Here is a 15,491-nt window from a genome sequence, read left to right as displayed (position 1 = left end):
TTCTACAGTTCTAGCAGGATTTTGGCAGAACCAGCTCTCCTAGAATATTTCGTGACTGGGATAGGATCATTTTGGAGTATTTTTGGAGTCATTCGTTTCTGTTGGATTTTAAGCTTGGTTAAAGATAGACTTGCAAAATACGAGAAATACAAAAAAATCGTGATAGATTAACTGAGGTACCACTCCCACTTATACAAAATCTTTGAGTGACCTTTTTTTGCCATTTTACCCCGGGGCACCCATTGCCCGTGCGCATCAACTGCTCGTCTGCAGGGAAAAAAGGTAAAATATTCAAATGTCTGCCAAATTTGTTTGAGATTGTCTGTAAATCCTTTCGAGATGCTTGGTCCGACAACTCCTTTGAACCGGATAAACGCGGCAGTGAACCTTTCATCCAAAATCCCTAGCAAAATTCACGCAAATTGATGTTTAAAGATATCTGCAATGCAAAATTGTCTGCAACCACCGTTGAATATCTGTAAATTTGCAGGAAAAACCTGCGCAACTGGCCACCCGGGCCCGTCAGCACCAGCCAGCTGTCAGAGCGCGCGTACGGTGCTACCGTTGGCCACGTAATGCTAGCTGTCAGAAAGTTTGAGTCAGTTCGAGTTTTTCATCGGTCGTCGTCGTCGCGAGTTGGCGAGTTTCTGCGGATTTCCACGGGAAAATAGGCCTCCAGCAATCCTGGAAAATCGGTTCTGCGGTCCTCCGGAAGTGTGCGCGTGATTCGTCGGTCCGGAAAATGTCTCACAGTTGACTAGCCGTCTAGAAAGGAAAATTTCGAATTAAAAGTAAAGTGGTACCCCGTGCGTGTGATTGAGAGGAAAAGATCGAGCGTCGAAGGTTTTTTCTTTCGTTTTTGGTTTTTTTCGCTGGTGGAAAGTGGAATTTTCATTGAGTTGTGAAGAATTAATCGTAAAGGTGAGCCCGTGAGTTCTGGGGGGAATCAGTTTTCGTTTTGGAAAATCAGTATCAAGGGGAAATCCCGCAATCTCCGGAAGAATTTGGCTTACGTCAAAGAAGAGGCAATAATTCTCAAAGTAAACGTCATTGAAAGGAGAAGGAGAACCAGCAGCTTCCCCACAACCTCCCCTACCTTCCAGGACACCCGTCCTCCTCGGAACAACCCCCTGATGATACTGACGAGTTCGGGGGCAATAATTTGCCTTGAGTGTTGGTGGACAAAGAGCAAAGTGTTTTCGCCTTGAGACAAGGAAAGAAAAAAAAAGGTTCCGCGGAAGCAGGATCAGGGACCAGCCTGGTGTGGGTGTGTGTGCGTGGGGTTGGACCCAGTAGCGGGCTCATTGATTGCCAAAACTGGGTCACTATCAGTTGCGAAGGCCACCCTCCAAGTGGCGCAAAAGGTACAACGTATTTCGATGTTAAATGGCCAGGTCAGCAGCAGCAGCAGTGAAGAGAAGTGAGCTGGCAGATTGGGTAAAATCAAGCGGAATGCACTCCTCGTACCATTTTACACTGAACGGGGCTGCTAGTGGAACGTTGCGTGGCCACAGCAGTGGTGGTGGATCGAAGTGAGGAAGGTCGAATTACGTTCACCCAGAGACCTCGTTCGCTGTTAGCTGGCTGGTGGCGATGTTTAGCAAGTTTACCAGTAAGCCACTTGAATGGACTCTTCACTGCAAGGAGGAAGAAGGGAAAGAAGGAGAGAGGTGCTTGCCTCGCGATGGGTGCAATCACAAGCATGAATGGGTGGTAATTTGGAGGAATTCGAGGTAATCGTATTTTGAAGAGCGAAGCAGGACCAGATTAGTATGTATAAAATTCATATTTATCTCCATAGTCTCAATGCAAAATCTGGGTTGTCTTCATATCAAAGATAAATAAGTGTATCTTTCCCAGTTTCTGAGGGAAACACCTTTGAAAAATATCGGGCCCAGCGGATAAAATGACAGTTTATTACTTAACTAACGTTCACATGTTAATGTTGATGTTAACATTTCATAGGTCGCCTTACCAAAGGTTGCCAGCTAAGGTTCATCCTTTGATAGAACTCTGTCTTCCTTTTACTAAGCATCGAATCCAAAAGGGAAGTTATCAAAAGTTGTGTTGGTCCTACATTATAAACCACTGAATTGCTAAAGCTAGTTAAAATTTGGACTTTTTTTTATAAAGTCCTATAAAAAATGTTGACATTGAGTGTATGCCGCACAATTGGATGGACACTGACATAAGGTGTCAGGGAGATACAATTAATGATATTTTCAAATTAGAAAAGTCTAATAAACTAATTCGAAAAAAATATGTGCTATGGCTAGAAAAAAATCTTGAACTCAAGGTATTAAATTTTTTCTGTTCTGTTCCATTTTTGTCAAGTTCTAAAATTCGAAGAAGTTTCAAGTTGAGTTTTATTGATGAGCACTTCTTTTTCAAAAGTTTTAAATCTTTTTGCAATCTGTGCTCCCAAAATTTAGAATAAAAATAAAAAGTTCCAGATTGCTCGAAAATCAAAAATTAAATATGTTGAGCCCACTGAAACAAACACGTTTGTCAAACTCCTTCAAATATTTTCTTCATAAAATTTTAGACACTTCAATTGAAAATTTGTTAAGTTTTTTTATTTAAAAAAAGCAAAGCAATCCACTTTAACGACCCCCGGGTCTTTTGTGGGCTCTGTTGCAAGTTTCTGCTCATTTCTAGGCGTCCGAAGGTTATGTGTGGTGAGTCACTCAAAACCTCTTTTACGCTAATGGACCGACGTTTTACTTCCCCATCCGATAGAAGGCGTGATCAGGCAAATCTCGTCTCGAAAAATGCCACCGGTTCCGTCTGGGACTGAACCCAGGCCATACTGGGGTGAGAGGCTACCACGCTAACCACTGCGCCACCGGACCCGGTTTTTATTAATATGGTTTGATTATTTATTTAATTTTGAGTAAACAATCTCCAAACTATTTTTCAAAAATCAATTGAATTTAAGTGTTTTGAAAACTTCAAAATGTCTTAAATATTTATGAAACAGCTGTTCAAGTATCTTGCTACAGTAAAGGAGGTATTAGACTATGACAAACAAACTGGCACTTTTTTACAGTTTGGCAGTTTACCTTAATTTGTTTGCAGAAATGTCAGCCTGCATACATTTTTCTTTGTTTGCGAGTTTTGCAAACTGCCAAACACGCAAAAATGCGATTTTATTTGTTTGTTTGTTATAATGATACCTCTTTAAGATACTATAATCGTGTTATAGTATGAAGTAACGCAAATTTTTTTGGACTCCTACCCCCTCGTAACAAATTGTAACAATTTTTGCAATTTTTTATGAGTGCTTGTATAGAAATTTTGTATTACGTAACAGAATTTTTCATCACTCCCCCCCCCCTCCAGAAAAATGAATTTTTTGATCTTTTACATTAAAAAACTCGAAAATAAATTTATTTTAAATTGTAAATATTTACCGAGATAAAATAAAATTGAAAAAAATCTTCAAAATTTGGTATGCATCTTACAAAAATGATATTGTTAGTTGATGAACTATAGAGATAAATTGAGTTGAATTAAAAACAAATTGGGCTTTTTGAATTAACCCTCTACTGCCCAAATTGTTTTTTGATTTTTTATTTTTCCTGTGTTCAGGAGGTCATTTTGAGACAACTTCTTTAATACGAAAAACTTTACTTCTCATGTTTAATGTTTTTCTTGTTTCATTTAATATTTTAATTTACGTTAATCTTGTTTAGTTTGTGTTTGTTTCTGATAGCATTTGGCTTACTCTATCACCACCTATTATTACCTTTTGCCTATCTAGTTTTTTCATGTTTTTTAAACACTTTTTCAATTTTTTGCTTGTTTTAACATTTTCTGCTATAGAATGGCATCATTATCATTTAAATTGTAAAAAAAATCGAAGAGGCTTAGTCTGGGACACTACAAAAATTGCTGCATACTTATTTTCAAATAATACATAGGAAATGTCAGTAAGAAACACAGCCAAAGTTGGCCGCTGAAAAAATTACACTTTTAAAAACATTGGCAAAGCGACATAAAACAAGTCAAACTTCCAAACGTAAAATTTTCTTTAATTTTAAGAGTTCTTCTTTCCAATGCTTTTTATGGTTCAAAAATTGGTTGAAAAATTGATTTTTGGCGAATTTTTAGATCGAAGTTCGTTTAGAGGCAAGGTTGGGTTGTAGAGGGTTAATTGAATTAAAAATTATAAAGATTATCTAATCCAATCTTACACACGCGTAGCCAATCCAAAGAAAGCATACTGGTGGTTAGATTACGCCCCTAGTCCTTTATTATCAATTTTAAGATTGCAGTACATCCGAGTAACCCCGCACATGTATTGCGAAAATGAAAGTGGCTAGGCCTGGACTGCGTTGCCTGAACCGCAAAGACAGATTCTGTGAACGGAGCACATTTCACAGAATCAACAAGAGAGGAAGGATGCGTGGACATACCGTACCGAACCATCACCAAATGCCACTTGAATCATATACTTTATCTTAGACTTCTGGGCTTGATCAGCTGAACATTCGGCAGCAAACCGGATTATTGGATTGTTTTGATGAAATAACTTTGTGAATTTCTGTACTTTGATGGACAGGTATTTCATGGTGTCGATTTCTGGAAAAGTCAGGGAAAACCTGGAATTGTCAGGGAATTTTATTTGACCTGGAAAAGTCAGGGAAAGTCAGGGAATTTTAAGCTGGGTCAGGGAATTTCGATGATCTTAAAAATATTACTACAAAATTTTATTTCTTTTTGAAAATTCACCCTCGATGATGTATTTGAATGTCTTCCAGGCCAAACTTTGCAACATTAATACCTAATATTTAATTTTTTATATCGGTCAGTCCGAAAGGAACGCAAAACTCCATATCAAAAATGCTTAAGAAAAGGGTCACTAAGAAAAGGAACAGCAACGTAAAGTTGCATTTGGCATTTCTTCGCGCGTTGCTTGTTTACAATTAGAGGGTGACGAGAGGGAATTCCCGGGAAAAAATGTCCAAGGAAGTCGACTATTTTTGGACCTCTCGATTTCCGGGAAATTTCTAACTTATTATTATCGAAGCAAAATTATATAAACTAATCAGGAAAACATTTGAAAAATTCATAATTGTTTTGAACATTGAATGTTCAATGTTCAAGTTCGAATAAACTTATCTTCTTATTCAGAAAGTGTAAATTTTTGCATGCTAGAAATTCCAAAAACTATAATTGAGAGAAGCCAAAAAAAATTTGGACTTAAAAATTTACTTTAAACAATATTTAGCAGTTACATCCCAGAAATGAAATCAAATGTTTATTTTCAAATGATATTTTATTTATCATTTCTAAGAGAGAAATTTTTCAAGTTAAGTTCAATTCCCAAATCTTCTCTCGAGCATAGCAATTCTCATAATCAATTTTTTTTTTGGTGAACGTATGGATTTTCCTGATAACTGTACATATTGCTTCAATGAATATTTACAGTTGACCTTAGAATGGATTTAGACCAATTGTAAGGCAAGGGTCATATAGAGGACGTCAAATAACTTCACCATACCGAAAACGACGTTTGAATTCATTATATTTTTGGAATTATAAGCAAAAATGTAAATAATTTACAAAACCACGCAAATGTTGTTTATTTCGAGGTTTTTAAATAAGCTTTCTGAAAAGTTGGAACGTTACTAGATGTTACTACCAAGGTATACAAACAACAACGGAACCTTAAAATCATTTAGAGACTTGGTGGTGGAAGTGTTAAATTAAAATCCACTTGGGGGCAGAATGGACCACCCTTATCCTGCCTTATAAAAACAATCAAAAGTTATGAAATTTGGATTAAATGGATAATTTCACTCCTGGTAGCTTCACAAATCACGTTTAATGCAACATTAGTTGATTTTTTAGTTGTTTTGATGATTATTTGTAAAAATAGTGTCCTTTTTCAACATATTAACACTATTTTCGAAAATCTTTGTTTTGGTAAGTGACTATTTTTATTAAAGTGGTCTAACTTCATGGAAACTGTGTTAGAAAGGTTCCTTAAGTCATTTCTTATCTCCCTTCAACATTGTATTAGACAAAATGGCTTGTTTTCTAAGGTGGCCCATTCTGCCCCGCAGGGTGGTCTATTCTGCCCCGAACCCTGGAAAAAAGTCGAAAAAACTTTTTTTTTAAAGTGGCTCAAAAACAGTTTTAAACTAAAAAATTTCATCAACCAAGTATATAACATTGAAGGGAACATCCCAAAGCATCCCAGTCACGACGTTCTAGCAGGATTCTAGCAGAGTTCTCACAGAGCTGGATATTCTTACAGCATTCTAGCAACAATGTTCCACCGTTCTAGCAGGATTCTGGCAGAACCACCTGCTAGAATATTTCGTGACTGGGATAAGCCTACTACACTGAATTCATAAGTTTTCATGTTTTTCTATGGTTTTTGGCGCATTTTACTTAGGCGGGCCATTCTGCCCCCCCTGCCCCTATTGAAAAATTCCCGATACTGGAAAATTATATATTAGCTATATAAGTATTTTTTTTTTACAAAAATCTAATGACAAGTTTGTGCAACTTTTGAAAAACCACTCAGTGCGAATTAAGATTCGTAAATATTTTAAACTGCAATTTTGAGTCTTAAAAAGCTAAAGAAACAATTTTGTGTTTGCAGATTCAGAAAAAAATTAAAAGGTTTTATAAATATAGATTCTCAAAATAATGAGGCTACCTAAACAACGTTTCATAGAATTAGTATGAATTAATTGTAACTGAATTTATTAAAAAGAAACAAATGTATAACTTTTCATTTTTAAATTTTGTTAAGAAAAACTCCCGGTTCCCGGGAATTCCCTGGAAATGAAGAATCGTCACCCTTTATTTGCAATATGTTTAGGTTTAAAAATCAAATAATTTGGATTTGCTTTGGATTTGCGTTCATCTGAAAATAACAAATTACTGGCGAGATTAACAAATTTTGTTCTAAAATTGGTCTTGCTCAGCATATAGGGACCATAGAGAAAATCATACACTTTGTCAGAAAAATTGAATGATTAAAAAATTCAAAAATTCGAACATTTGAAAATTAAAAAAAAATCAAAATTTTGAAAATTCTGAAATTTTGATATTTTGGGATTGATGATTTCTTAATTTTTTAAATTCTTATTCTAAAATTCTAAAATAACTGTAAAGTTAGAAAATTTTCCAAAATTTCACTTCACTTCGTTATCTAAATTTTTATTTTTCTTAAAATTAAACTGAACTATGATTTAAAAATGATCCAAAGTAATCTAATTTTGTGTAATCTAAAATGGAAGCAAAAAGGTGATGGTGAAATGGAATTAAAAATAAAAGAATTAAATTCAAGAATTAAAGAAGTAAAACAAAAAAATATGGAATAAGCAGGATTGTTACGGACGGCGCAAATTTGGCGCGGTAGCAATTTTGATTAAAAAAATTATTGAGAGAGATAAAATTACTTTCAAATTATAAAGAAAAATATGATCAAGAATTAGGATAATTTGTTTTTTTTTCCGTTGAGTGCAAAAACTTCGATTTCTTATTAATTGATTTTTTTTTTGTATTTTCTCAATAAGAAACGTCGAAAGATGAAGATAAAGATTATGAAGAGATATTGTTTTTAAATGTGTGGTAGAGGATTTCTGAAATAAATTTATCACTACAATCAACTCATTTTTAAACATACTGATTCTGAATATTTAATTTCTTTTAAGTTTTGAGTAATGTTTTTACCCTTATTTAGTGTTCTTTTATACTGGATACATTCAATTTTAATCTTGTGAATCTAAATCATATTTTTAACTTTTCCTGAAGATACAGTCATTAGGATGTAACAAAAAATATTATTGGAGCATGTTCCAGCGGGTGTACTGTGCTTATATACCAAATATGAGCTTGATTGGACGTAACAGAAGCTGGCCTCCGCCTTTGAATTTTAGATGGGATTCAACCAGTAGAAGTATTTTTTTTAAATTTAAACATTCTTGAAGAAAAATAAAAAATAAATAAAACATTAAAAATTACAGCTCCAACTTTCATAGCTGAATTATTCAGAAATTAGAAAATAAAATTAGGAAAAATAGTATTAAAAAAATCGAAAAAAATAAATAAATTCATATTAAAAAAATATAAGATCGGAGATTGGATGTAGATAATGGAAGACCAGAACTACGTCACAAGGGGGAAATAGTTTATTAATTGTACAATTCTTAAGGATTGTCCAATTACTACATCTATTGAACTCTGTCAATTTCCAGCTGTCTGCCGCGCCCTTTTAGGCCCCCAACAGGGTGCGAGCCCTGTTTTTCAGCTTTGTCAGACTTTTTTCGGAGTTATTGGAGGTGACTGTCGGAAGGAGATTCTCTTCCCCTGAGGAGACCGTGAGTGATTTTGCTTGTTCGCGTCCAACCATCCCCTTTTGGCCCTTCATACGGCAGTAATTTGAAGATGCTTCTTTTAAGTCTGAGCCACTGTAATTCTAGGCAACCGCTACATAGGTCATCCTTGTGGTCCTGTTGGTTATCACATCAAATCAAATCAAATCAATCAAAAAAATATAATATCCGAAATTTTTAAATTAACAACCAAAAAAATCTAAAAAAAAAACTAAAATATCAAAATAAAAAAAAAATAAAAAAAACAATCAAGAGAACAAAAAATTTATTTTTTTAAATTCTTAAATTCTCTTTCTTCGGTTAGAGAAATTTTGAGAAGAAGATGTAGGAAAATTTGCTTCGATTTTTCTAAGTGACGCTTTCGTAAGATCATCGAGTATGAACTGTATCTTAAATTTAAAATCTCAAGATTGACGATTTATTACAACCTTTAAATTTTATTATTTTTCTTTATTTAGATTTAATTCAATTTTTAGATCTAAATTTCTAAATGTTGAAATTTTTGGTTTTTTGACTTTTAGAATCCTAGTAAAAATAAATTTTGAGCGTTTCAAGATTCTGCGTTCTAGGTTGACAAAATTGAATTTATTATGAAACTATTTTGTATGTTTGTCGCAAAATTATTTTTCTTAAAATGACGCGGATTTTGCGCGGATTGGGTTTTGGGAGGGCGCGGATTTTTTTTTTCGATTTCTCCGTAACAGCCCTGAATAAAGGAATTTGAGAGTTCAAGAATTTATAAAATATGGTCTCTCCGGAAAAGTTGTTTCAACTTTAATTAAGATCCAGCATCCGAGATCCCTATAGGGATTGTACAACTACATTTTACACATTTTCCCAAACAACATTCAAGGAGGAGTTCCCGTGGTCAGATCGAGCTTAAATTTGGAATCTATTCCAAAACAACCAAATATCTAAGTTTGATAAATAATGACTTTTTGAAAAGCTAGAGCAGGTTATATTTGTTTTTATTATTATAAAATGTATTGATCGTGTGATTGATCGTCTGTAGGCTCTGGTCAAGGTAGAAAACTTTTTTTTTAATTTTATAGCTAAATTATTAAAGAAGATTTTTGTCTTCAAATATCCAGAAAACCGTTTACTTTAAATACAAACATTGTTGAAAAAGACCTAGATCTTTTTTAAACCCGTATATATGTACTTGAAAAAATCACATTTAATTGTATATTTTTCTTAGTTTTTCAGTTTTTTAATCTTTCTTAAGGTTCTGCAAAAATACATATTTTTTCAAGTTTAGGTCTCCAAACCCGTAACATTTATAATGATATCACCAGATAAAAAAACATACGACATTTTTATGGTTGCTCATTTTGGATGTTCGATAAGAAAAAAATGATTGACAAAATAAAAAAAAAGTTTTTAAGTTTTTCCAGAATCCATCGTTAAAAAAATAAAATAAAAAAGTCATTGAAGTTTTCAATATCTTAAATTTCCAATATTCAAAAAGGAAAATGCATGAAACCATAAAAACGCTCCAAACAATATGTTAGTAAAAAATAGAAAATAAAAAAAAAATTGGTGGTCTGGAGAGGTCAGGGAAAAGTCAGGGAATTTTATTTTGGGATTTGGATCGACACCATGTATTTGAAAGATATGGCAAAACATTAAAAATAAAATAAAACCTCAAATTCCAAGGGTAAAAAATCAAAAATAGTCACGTTATCTGTAACGCGCCTACGAGATACACGGTTCATAAACCGAGAGCGGGCTGATTATGTTTACATGAGTATTTGTTCACCCACAAATAAATAAAAACTAACAGAAATTAAAAGTGGAGTTAAACTCATACATTTTAAGCTTGCTCAAACCAGACACATAAAAGTGCAATCCAACAAACGCACAGGTACATTATACTTCACACATCATAAACCCAGTATACAAGAGCTAAACCCCGTTCTAACGAGTGCTAACCAGATAAATTAATGTAAATATAGCTGTACGTGAGTCTGAGTATAAAGTGCCACGGGCAAGGCCGCCTCACCCAAAAAATTCTTATCTCTATTTTTAGACTTTGACTGCCACACTTTATTAAAAATGTTTAATTTGTTCGCCAGCATAAGGTTCGCCGTGGTGTAAATTGGGTGTGTAAAGACGCTGTATTCTTGATGTTGTTATATTTACGTTTGTGAAAGTGTTCTGTTGCGTTGCCAAAAACGCTAAACACAACACATGCATTTGATGTTTTTTGCTTCAACTTGACACTGAAAACGATCAGAAATAAAGAAAAGCGAACGAAGAGTTCACTTTCATTGTCTAGCTGCTGCTGCTGTATGATTTATGAGTCCGACTGAATGATTGAATGAACAAACATATAAACACGAGACTGAATGAAGGATGGGAAATTGAGGTGACTGGAGCGCACTTGCATTGGAACCGAGTGTCGAATGTTGTTGTGTACTTTAATATTTGTCTAGGTAAAGTAATGGTATTTGCATTCGGGGTTGAATGAAGCCCTGGAGGGGTTTTGCAATTTTATTTATTTAATCAGATTTATTTGCACTGGGTTTGCGTGGTAACTGGTAGATATACAATATTGCATTATCTGGCATTAAAGGTGTTATTTGTATGTGTTGCACGTGTCGTTCAGGTGTTGATGGTTCATGTGATAAGCTGTGATAAGAATTTTGATCTTGGCAATATGTGATCTTTGTTGTACAGTAGCGTGGTTCACGTTTCTATGAAAAAGACAAAAGTTGTTATTTTGTCTTGCATCAACCGGAATTTCGTTCTTTTATGTCCCCAGAAGCACTCCTGAAAATTTGAGCCCGTTTGGTAAGGTCTAGGAGCTCCAGTTTTAATTTGAAATTTATATGGGATTTTGATTTATTTTCCATGGTAAACTATCTTTTTTTACATTGTATTAGGATTTTTTTTTTATAAATCGATGAAATGACTTGATTCTTATAGTAGGAGATAGGTTTTGAACTGGGGAACAACTTTGTAGAACATACCAACATGCTAGGAAGTGACCCTTTAAAGATACAGATACTTTTAGATGGTGGCTGGCCCCTTCAAAAGCCACCATCTAAAAGTATCTGTATCTTTAAAGGGTCACTTCCTAGCATGTTCTACAAAGTTGTTCCCCAGTTCAAAACCTATCTCCTACTATAAGAATCAAGTCATTTCATCGATTTATAAAAAAAAATCCTAATACAATGTAAAAAAAGATAGTTTCCCATGGAAAATAAATCAAAATCCCATATAAATTTCAAATTAAAACTGGAGCTCCTAGACCTTACCAAATGGGCTCAAATTTTCAGGAGTGCTTCTGGGGACATAAAAGAACGAAATTCCGGTTGATGCAAGACAAAATAACAACTTTTGTCTTTTTCATAGAAACGTGAACCACGCTATTGTACAGTTTTAACCCACATTTGAAGCCAACACGTTTTAGGCATTGTATTATTGTAAGTATTTTTATTGGCGAAATTCACGGCAGATTCATGTATTCATGAATTTGTGCTCAGTGAAAAAGTTAATGTTCAAACGAACATTTCAATAAGTCATAAAGTTTCATGGTCTGAGAATCTTGAGAATTTCTAGAGTTTTTAGAAAAGGTCCAATAAGCTATTGTGTTTCATATGTTTTTAGGACCTAATCAAAAAAGTCTAGATTTTGCCCCTTAACCCTTTCAGACCTGAATTTTGTAAAAAAAATCGCAGCTTCCGAAAAGGGGTTATAATAAATTTCAAGCAATAAATAGCTTAATTAGACCAGCAAGTTTCTTAGTTTATTTCGAAACAATTTATTTAAATAGTGATAATTTGCAAATTTGACGTAATTATGACCGAGTCCTAAACCTGCCAAACATACGATTGCTGACTAATTAAAATTAGCATAGCATAGCATTGGTGTCTACCCGTAGTTGCTACTCTGTTATTGACCAGGACCTCCAAGAATTGCTCCGTGGACCACAGATGAAGAGTAGGAACCAATCATCACCACTTCGCAACTTTCAAATGTCCCTATCATGCTAGTCAATCACAGCGCCGGCCACGACCAGTGGTAAGACACGGGGGAAGTGGATAGGAATTTTAGTCCGATACTTGAGTGATGAAGACCGCTAAATCGGCTGCGTCTTCGACAAAGTATCACGTGAGGTTTGAGGGTGTTAGTAAGATGGGTATGAAGCCAGGATTCACCGTGGTAAGTGATGCGGCCGGTCAAATCTATTTATAGTCCTTAATTCTTCGTATGTTCTTGGATTCATTTTGGAAGCTTTCCAATTCGGTTCACCAAGCTTTTTGTGGTGAATTCTGTTCGTGTTGAAAGTTCAATATTCGCCTAACAATTATGCAACCAGTGTTCTTGAATTCAACTTGCATTCAATATTGCATTTTTTTCCTGTTCTTAGGTTCACACAGATTCCAATCAAGTTTCTTGGATTCTTATAGCATTCTTAATACTTCTAGACAACTAAGCCTCGATGGTCTGATGGTTAGCATTTTTGTCTGCTGACCCAAAGGACGGGGGATCGAACCCCGCCGCGATCTAATGAATTTTTCGTTCATATTCAAGTGTTCAGAATTCCTTCTTTCCATAATTTCTCGATAGGAGCAGATGGGAATCGAACCCAGAACCTTCCGCTTACAAAGCGAACAGCGTAACCATTCAGCCACGCCTACCCCTATACGATTGCTGACTAATTAAAATTTAAGTAAAAATTGCACTAAGACCTTTTTAAAAATAATGAGTATTTGAAAGATATAGCGAGCAATTCCAGCCCAAAACAGGAATTTTTTGGTACTTTTTTCTCGACCCTCTCCGATTTCAATGAAACTTTGTAGACATGTTATCCTAGACATATATAAGCCATTTTTGTGTATATGGATCCAGTAACACTCGATAATGACATTTGAGAAGGGCGTACGTGTTTTCAATATTTTTGTATTTCGTAATTTAAATATTGCTGTATCTCGAAGCCGTTGCATCGTATCAAAAAGTGGTCAAAGACAAACTTGTAGGAAATTTGACGGGCTTTCCGAAAAAAATACACTGAAAGAAAAAAACACTCCACTTTTATGAGATTTTTTGATTTTTAAGTTTAAAAGTTAAATTTGAAGGTGAGCCCACGATTTTTTTTCGCTCAAAATTTTTGTGAAAATAGCCTAAGATGTTACAAAAAGACTTACGAAAAATGCAGAATGGAGCAACTCACCTAAAAAAATACAAAAAATCATTTACTGAAACTGTTTTTTTTTAAAAGTGCTCTAAACGTCAAAATTTTCAAAAGCCGAATACGGGAACCGATTCTCCAGACAATTTTACATAAAAGTCTCCATATTGACCTTTGTCCTAAGTCCAATCCTTGTGAAGTTACAGCGGTTTTAAAAATAAAAAAGTTTGAAAAATAGGGTTTTTGATGGTTTTTGGCAATTTCTATATGACGGACTTGATTTTTCAGTTTCGAAAATATTTTTACCGAAAAGCTCGTCCAATTTCCCATAAGTTTGTCTTTGACCACATTTCAATTGGATGTATGGGCTTACAGATATAAGCTAATTTATTATCCAGGTTACTTTACTACACTGAAAAAATGTTATGTTTGAATTATGAGCAATGTAATTAGCTTATATCTGTAAGCCCATACATCCAATTGAAATGTGGTCAAAGACAAACTTATGGGAAATTGGACGAGCTTTTCGGTAAAAATATTTTCGAAACTGAAAAATCAAGTCCGTCATATAGAAATTGCCAAAAACCATCAAAAAAACAATTTTTTCAACATTTTTATTTTTAAAACCGCTGTAACTTAACAAGGATTGGACTTAGGACAATGGTCAATATGGAGACTTTTATGTAAAATTGTCTGGAGTATCGATGCCCGTATTCGGCTTTGGAAAATTTTGACGTTTAGAGCACTTTTAAAAAAAAAAGTTTCAGTAAATGATTTTTGTATTTTTTTAGGTGAGTTGCTCCAACCTGCATTTTTCGTGAGTCTTTTTGTAACATCTTAGGCTATTTTCACACAAAAAATTGAGTGAAAAAAAATCGTGGGCTCACCTTCAAATTTAACTTTTAAACTTAAAAATCAAAAAATCTCATAAAAGTGGAGTGTTTTTTTCTTTCAGTGTATTTTTTTTGGAAAGCCCGTCAAATTTCCTACAAGTTCGTCTTTGACCACTTTTTGATACGATGAAACGGCTTCGAGATACAGCAATATTTAAATTACGAAATACAAAAATATTGAAAACACGTACGCCCTTCTCAAATGTCATTATCGAGTGTTACTGGCTCCATATACACAAAAATGGTTTATATATGTCTAGGATAACATGTCTACAAAGTTCCATTGAAATCGGAGAGGGTCGGGTACAACCGATTCCCTATTTGACATGGAATTGCTCCAATATGAACAGTAGATCGAAATGAACAAAATCAAATCAGGTTCTCTAATTATTATTATTTGTATAATTTCAAAACACTGGTGCCAAAAAAGGTAGGAAAATGTATACTTCCGCTTATATTTCGGGAAATTCACAAATTTCCCGGGAAACGGGAAATATTTTTTTCCGGGAAATCCCGGGAATTCCCGGGACGGAAAATTGGACGCTCTAAATTCTACCGATGGATCAAGAAACCTTTTTAAAACATTTTGATAGTTTCAACTGCGGATAAAATTAGACAGTACATTTTGGCATAAAAAGTTTTTTTTCTTCCAAACGTGAGTTTGCAACATCCGGCCTTAAACCTGTTGTAGGATGTTGTATGTTTATTGCTGACCTTTCGATTCGGCCCGACTACGAATGCAACAGACATCCAATTTGGCTAATCTGGCAAACATCGACAACTTCTTCGTTGAAGACTATGTCATCGTTACATGTTGGATTTTATCATCTTGGGAAAGCTTTTTTTTGCAATTGTGACACTGCAAAATTGCTCATCTTTATTACGTGTTGAGATGCTGCCATCAGGCCAACCCAATTTCGACGCAAATCGTTTTCGTATAAAGCTGCTCTGGTCTGGGAAAAAAACTGAATTCGTTGCAGCCACCAACAATGATTGCCACTTTGTATTAAACGAGTGGAACAAGTGTCGATGATGGGGCAGCCTCGACAAAGAATGAGTTTGCTGATAAAACCATTTTTCGAGGGTATTGATTACGAGCCTGCG

The 15,491-nt window shown here is 34.6% G+C and overlaps 1 protein-coding gene across 1 annotated transcript in view; it reads left to right on the top strand.

The window, feature by feature from the left end:
* Positions 1–592: 592 nt before the first annotated feature.
* LOC120418522 (protein transport protein Sec24A) overlaps positions 593–15,491 on the top strand; it is a 34,118-nt gene continuing 19,219 nt past the window's right edge. Inside the window, exon 1 of the mRNA XM_039580958.2 lies at positions 593–921. The gene's annotated coding sequence lies outside the window, so the exon portion shown is untranslated. The remainder of the gene's footprint in view (positions 922–15,491) is intronic.

The sequence above is a fragment of the Culex pipiens genome, chromosome 3 (genome assembly GCF_016801865.2).
Source record: "Culex pipiens pallens isolate TS chromosome 3, TS_CPP_V2, whole genome shotgun sequence".
Lineage (NCBI taxonomy): Eukaryota > Metazoa > Arthropoda > Insecta > Diptera > Culicidae > Culex > Culex pipiens.
Note: the sequence above shows the minus strand (reverse complement) of the source record. Positions and strands in the feature narration are given on the sequence as shown.